Source organism: Sciurus vulgaris (assembly GCF_902686455.1).
Source record: "Sciurus vulgaris genome assembly, chromosome: X".
Taxonomy (NCBI): domain Eukaryota; kingdom Metazoa; phylum Chordata; class Mammalia; order Rodentia; family Sciuridae; genus Sciurus; species Sciurus vulgaris.
The window spans coordinates 84,252,280-84,259,249 of NC_136471.1; the positions used below are offsets into that span (position 1 = coordinate 84,252,280).

The 6,970-nt window shown below is 41.0% G+C and overlaps 2 long non-coding RNA genes across 3 annotated transcripts; both read right to left on the reverse strand.

Annotated features, from left to right (window-relative positions):
• Positions 1-2,228: 2,228 nt before the first annotated feature.
• On the reverse strand, positions 2,229-4,837 carry LOC306650647. 2 transcript variants are annotated; one of them, XR_013760982.1, is made up of 3 exons: positions 4,760-4,837; positions 3,337-3,450; positions 2,229-3,182 (listed from the first exon to the last, which is right to left on the reverse strand). It is a non-coding gene; the product is annotated as an uncharacterized lncRNA (long non-coding RNA). The 2 variants fall into 2 exon arrangements; XR_013760983.1 differs by lacking the exon at positions 4,760-4,837 and having other exon boundaries at positions 3,337-3,729.
• Positions 4,838-4,844: 7 nt separating this feature from the next.
• Positions 4,845-6,755, reverse strand: LOC306650646. The gene is made up of 3 exons (XR_013760981.1): positions 6,646-6,755; positions 5,844-6,030; positions 4,845-5,017 (listed from the first exon to the last, which is right to left on the reverse strand). It is a non-coding gene; the product is annotated as an uncharacterized lncRNA (long non-coding RNA).
• Between the last annotated feature and the right edge of the window lie 215 nt (positions 6,756-6,970).

Sequence of the window (6,970 nt, forward strand, 5' to 3'; positions counted from 1 at the left end):
TTCTCCCAAGGTATGGTACTACCTAACAAGAGTGATTAAGATGGTTGGAGTCCCTAGGATTATGGGTCACAACTTGTAATTTTGGTCTTCCTTCCCACCATAGCACTCCTATTTCAAAGATAGCCCCAGCTGGGGCACAATGAATCTTTGGTTAAACAGTACTGTAATGGTTTCCATTCCCTTCCTGTCATCCTTCCAGTTCTATCTGAATGACTTTTCTTGGGTTAGCTGGAATTTTGACAAAGGAAGAGCTCTACTTCTGTCTCAGGGAACTATGGATGGAGAGGTGTAACGATTGCCTTCTTTCCAAAGTATGTTTGTATCACCCCTAAGGATTTCTACTTCTTTAAATTCTAAGATCTTTGGGGTATTTATATTCTTCATGGGTCTTTTTCTCTAGCTCTTGGCCCCTTCTTACAATGTGGAGTGGGGGTAACAGCATTGAAGTCTCTCTCCTCAAGCAGGAATGGGACTAGGAGTGTGTGTATGTGAGCATGTGTGTGTGTGTGTGTGTGTGTGTGTGTGTGTGTGTGTGTGCACGCGCACATATGTTTATGCACTTTAAATTAAGCTTTCCTGTAAGAACCTGCTCTGGGCCACATCTATACTGCTTCTTTTCACCCATGTAATTCATGTTAATTCAACTTCATTTTACTCTTCTTGGAAACTGTCACGTTGCCACTTCTAGTTCCACTGCAGCCACAGGGTCAGGTCAGGTTTACCAAGAGCAGTTTCTCTTTGGGGGTGATTACAGATGTCAAAATAGTACACAAAAGTGAACAAGGAGGACACCTCCCCTTTACCACCATGCGACCTGCCAAGTCCATGGTCAAAACCTCAGTATTTTCTTCATCCTTAGATACTAGATTCACCTAGCTGGTGAAAGGAGCAAATTCTTCCTCCCCATCATATTTACAAGCCTCTGAAACAGAGTCCCCCACCCAGTAGAAACCTCAGCTTCCTTCATGAAACAGTTCAATGTACAGTCTCCACAGTCTTTGAAAACACCCATTATCTTTTTCTACTGCCTTTAAGAGAAAGAAATTGCTGGGGTTAAGAAGACAATCTTTGTTGCATTTCTACTGGTAAAATGAGTCACAAATTCAGAAACCCCCCCCCCCAACCCCATAAGAACTTTGAAACTGCAGAAATATCTCAGGGTTTCATTTTAAAGAACTTTGAGATTACTAATCCTAACAATCCCATATTACAGATGAGAAAATGAAGGCCAGAGTGAAAAAATGACTTGTCTAAATTTACACATTTAAGTCAGTGGTAGACTAGAGACCAAAAGTTAGGCCTGTAAATTGCTAGAAGCATATGTTTATTGTAGCAGGAAACTTCTGGAGTTCATATTTGCCCCCAAACCAAAATTTTTTTCCATAAAGAACAAGCTAGTAAGTGATTCCTAGGTATAGAAGTACTGAAAATTTCAGGATAGGCTAAACAAAACTGGGATTACAATGTGGGATCTATCTTAAGTAGATGGCTGGTCAGGGAAAAGTAGAGGAGTGAAAAGAAGGATCTCTAGAAGGGAAGGAAGGTATGAATTTTATCTAAGGAAGTTTCTCAATTTTTGTTCCATGTAATATCAGGAGAATATCATGGAATACCATGAGATATCCCATGGGGAAAAAAAGTTCCCATGGTCAACTGGATGTGGTGGCAAATATCTGTAAATATCTGGATCTGTGGCAAATATCTAGCTACTTGGGAGGCTGAGGCAGGATGGTCACAAGTTCTAGGCCACCTCAGGAACTTAGTAAGATTTTGTCTCAAAATTTAAAGTAATAATAATAATAAAAGGCTGGGGATATAGTTCAGTAGCAGGATATTTGCCTATGTTCTCCTAGCCTATATGAAATCCTGGTTCAATTCCCAGTACCACAAAACAAAACAAGAAAGTTTCAGTGGTCAGATAGGCATGGGAAATGCTTCATTCTATCTCTCTCTCTTGGACATTCCCAAAGCAACATGCGAATATTAAAGACTTAAAAATCCTGCAATAAAGTACCACATATCTGTATAAACAAGTAATTCTACAATTTATTTGCCCTCTTGTTTTCCCCACTCCTCCAGTCCTTGGCATTATGTGTCAGGAAGAAAAAAACCCTCCGTATTGGCTACTCCCTCATACACCCTATAACATTGTGGTCTCCATAGTTTGAATTTTTTTCACAGAACTCTGGGTGATATTTGGCACAAAGATCCAACACTAATAGACTAAGTAGAAAGTTAATCAATCTGCAAACTTTATTGAATATTTTCTGTAACCAAAAAATACAGAGCTATGGTAGGGAAGACACCAATTAAGGAAATATATTCTTGTCTTCTAGAAGCTCACAATGTAGTGAGGAATTGAAGAGAAAGCCCTGGAAAAGTTCACTCGTGATCCAAAAGGTTGTATTGGGTGGTATGGAGATATAGGGGCACAAAACAAGACTCAGGCAAGGACTGCTTTGTAAATGAAGAAGAGTAAGTGTGGGATGACTTTCAAAAGTCCCTGGGGAGACTACACTGTGTTGGGACCAGGAAGTGTGGGGAAGAATTAGGCCAAGAGAAATGGAGAAATTGTTCTAAGAAGAGGCAGGAGGAAAATGAAAGAGGTAGACAAGGCCTGTCTGTGTTTAGAAGGCAATAATAAACATCAAAAAAGTAAATTTACATGCCCTGCTTTATCACATAACCCATAATGTTTGATTCTGGTGTCCTGCCTGTGACATTCTGGAAGGGGAATGTGAAGGAAAAAATAATAGCAAATCAAAGAGCACTTCTATCCCTGTATCCCTTGTGTTTTTTTTTAAGACTATTGTGTGCTCCTTGGAATTCTCATGATGTGTGTAGACACAGACCAGAGCTGTGATTCCCAGAAATGCTGCACATTTTCCCTGGAACCCTCAGAAGCAATACTCTGCTCCCTTAGTCACAAAAGAATAAATAAATAAATTAGGAGAACTGGTTGCTTGACAAGCATTCCTATATCCAGCTGGCAGTATATATGTTGGATCCCATCTGCGCTGGTGTGGAGCTGCTAGGCATGTACCGCACTTGGGGTATTTGACAAACTGACACTCTAGCACACGGAGTGTCCAACTCAGCTTGTCAAATACACGGAGTGTGGCACTGCAGAAGGCCAGGCCAGGGGCTTCCATGGGATAGAGATCTTCCTGTAAGATGTGGCCCTGGAAGGAAAGAGAGAAAGCAGTAATGAACTCATTCTTTGCCTCCAGAAAACTGCAGAGGTCCCTCTGCAGGGACCAGCTGAAGCTCTAGAATAGGGAAGTGATGGAAACAAGCATAAGGCTCCTAACCAGAAAAGAGATCTTGAGTGCTCACCTGGTGGATCCTCCAGCCTAAGTACTATAGATCTGAAGTTTCTAGGGGGTCCCCAGTTTTAGTGGGCTCCTCTACACAGCAGAAAGGAGACAATTTGGCCATCATTCTGCTTTTCTGATTTGAGGAAAAGAGCAGGTTCCCAAGTTAGTGTCCTTGCTCCCACTTCTTCCCAATACTCCCAAGCTGTGTTCCCACAGTGTTGTGGTTATATAAATAGTCTTTCTGGTTAAACATGGGCTCAAATCTTATCTCTGCTGTTAACTAGCCTAACAACTACGAATGCAATATTTTGCCTCTCTGAGCTCTAGTTTTCCACAGTCACAAAGTATGTGTGAGTATAGTACCTACCTCATAAAGTTACTGTAAGAATGACCTAAGATAATGCATGTAAAGTCCTTAGTTTTATATGGTATATCTATATCATACAATTGTATACATTTATATATATATTATATATATTCAAGTGAGAGTTATTGGTAATTGCTTTAACAGAACTAGGATAGATATGCTAGCATTTTCTTCTGAGCTCTGCCTTGTCTAACACGATCCCCTTTATCCAATAAGGACTCAAGAATGGCAGCAATAAAAGTACCCTTAGAGATCATCTAGTTTCATCCACTCAAGATTGTAAATGAGGAAATGGGGACTCAGATTGGGGAAGAGACTTGCTATTGTAAAGTTTATACAGTAAGTTACTTGCAGTTAGTGGTTATGTCACACTATAGTGCCCTCAAACTTTCTTCCTCTATCCTTTTACATTCCTTCTTTATATATCCCTCTAGATAAGATGTGAGCCACATCAACAAAGAGCAGAAACAGGCAGTAGAGATCATAGTGTGGCATGAGATCCTTGAACTTACAACCACCAGAGAAATAAGGAAGCTGCCAGGAGCAGTTGGGCCTGGAACCTCCTGTAGCATTCCGTTGGCAAAACCAAGATCCTGTTGCTAAAAATGCCAGGTTACCATTGTCAAATGCTCGCCCTTCCCAACAGTGGCAGTTGATCTGTGAGAAAGTAACTGTTCTATATTAAATGCTGGCATTAATAGTGACAAACATCTCAAGACTACCAGGAAAGGAAAATTGCTGCATGAGGTTTTTCAATAAAAATAGTGCATTTTCACAACACTTTTAGTTGAATATAAGGGGGTGACATGTCCCTCTAAATTGATATGTGCACGTGACCTCAAAGCTAAGAATCTAAACTATCTTTTCTATCCCAAAACTTCCTTCTCTAACTACCTAATTCAGCCTTAGCCAATCAAAAGTGTGGGTCTCAGTCAAAACAGCAGCCATGGTAACCGTATATGGCATATTGGAAAGAGTCAGACAAACTTGGGTTCTAATGTCTTGGTCACTAACTAGCCAACATGCCTTGGGCAGGTTTTTCTTTGGACTTCAGAAATGAACCAAGAAAACTTACCCGACAGGGTTGTGGGATTTTCATAGCCTCTTACATGGGATGAGACTTTGACTCAGCCACTGGAGCTGTGGATGGAAGCTAGCAAAGGAAGCTAATTACCAGAATTTGAGTTGGGGTGGCAGGGGGAGAGAAATGGACTGGTACCTTTCTTCTGTCATTACTTTCATTGTGTTCCAGCTGCAGTGGGAACACCCGGATAATCTGAATGTATTCATAGTTTCCTGAATGCCTCTTCTGACTTCATTCACCTCAGGAAACCTGAAAGAGAAGTGTGAAAGGGGCTAATGATTCCTAGTATACAGAAAGTTGAAGAGTTTATGGACAATATTATCCCAGCATTGATGGAAGAAGTTAAGACACTGAGCTGGAATTAGACTGGTTTCATTTCTATTCTTGCTGTTCTAGTCCATACTTATCCAATGGAGTATTCATAAGAAAAACAGGTTCAGTTGAGAAAGATTGGTCAGACCCATAGAAAAGAGATGGATATCTACATGGGTGCTATTGAGGAACTCTGAAAGCTCTTCTGTTGGTATATTTATACTATCTGAAATGTCATCATTTTTCCCCAGTGAAATGCAAAATTTTCCATTAGAGAGCTCCACAAAGCCACTGTTACTGAGGTCAGTTTTGGTGAAGGGAATTGGAGAGGATAAGCCTGAAGGAGAAAGTGTAGGTAAGCATCTGGGGAACTCTGAATTCATAGAATGAACCATGTATCTGAAAAGGTAATAGAGTAAAAGAAGTCTGCAGGACCATGCCTAAATGAGTAAAACCAAATTCAGAAAGTCAGGGTCATATGTTTTCTATCATACATGGAATATAGAAAGAAAAAAAGGAAAAGAAAGGTAGCGGGTATCTCTTGAAAATCAAAGGGAGATTAGTAGAGCAGAGGAAAGGCAGCAGGGGGAAGAAGGAGGGGAGGGAAAGGAGAAATACTGGGAATGATATTGGCCAAATTATATTGTTATATTGGGTACATGTCCAAATATGTAACAAAAAAATCCCACTATTATGTACAATTATAATGAAGCAACAAAATTATGGAAAAAATCCAAGCTGCCTCCAGTATAAGGAGACCCACCTGGGTCAGTTACAAGACAACTGCTTCTTCTTGGTGTCTCATTCCTCTTAGAGTAGAGCAGAAAGAGCCCTGGCTTGGGAATCCAGTCTCAACTTTGCCACAAGTTTCTTTGTGTGATCTTGGGAAAGTCCCTTCCTTCCTCTTTCTGGACTTCAGTTTCTCTCATACACACCCAGTTGCTATGGGTCTGTTTAGTTCCAAAATTTTAGTAGTTAAATATAAGACTAGAGGAGAAAGAGACTTTCATCTTTGAGTCATACCTCTCAGAGAGTGCTATATGGATCACTACCAGCTCTCCTTCTGGAAGTGTTCAACCCTGCCTAGAGGTATATATTCAAGCAACACTCCCATCTCCTTCCTTAGTTGAGAAATGACAACCATCAAAAATTAAAAAGGATATAAAAAACTAAGTCTTTAGATGCATCCATCTAACCCTTCTCATCCTCCTCTTTTTGGAAAGATAACCTGGGCTGGAGAAAGGACTTGCCCAAAGATAAACATTGGGTAAATGAAAAACCAGAACTGCCACTCAGATTTTCTGACTCCTGGATCCAAAGAACATTTGCTTTTCATATGACTGTCTCCTAAATATCCTTCTTTGGTAGGAAATGCACTCCCTTCTCTTGACTACTGGAAGCTTCAGGGTAGAAGACCAATACAAAACTTCATCTGCCTTATCCTTTACCCCCAAATTCCCTGATGAAAAAAAGGAAAATGGGATGGGAAGATCCAAGCCACCATTGGCTGCTACGAACAGTGTCTCAGCTTGGGAATTTAAGAAGAGAGCAAACGGATACCATACCTGTCACTGGAATGGTGCCTTGGTCTCAGAGAGGACACAGGTTCCCTGGTGCTGAGCCAAACTCTAGAGGCCAGAGGGAACTGATCTTTATGTTCTGAGCAGGAAGGTCATGTGTTTTGAAGGGCCCTTGGTGTCATGAAGAGGAAACAGAAATGAGGAAGATAAGGCTGAGGTTAGCCAACGGAAATCTGGATGCAAAATGACAAAACAGGGCTCTTGTGAAAGGGCCTGCTACTGCAGCAATAGAGCCTGGTGTCATGCCCCACCTACTCTCTGTCAACCTCCAACAGACAATGGCTGTCCATGCTGTAGAACGGGAAAGCAG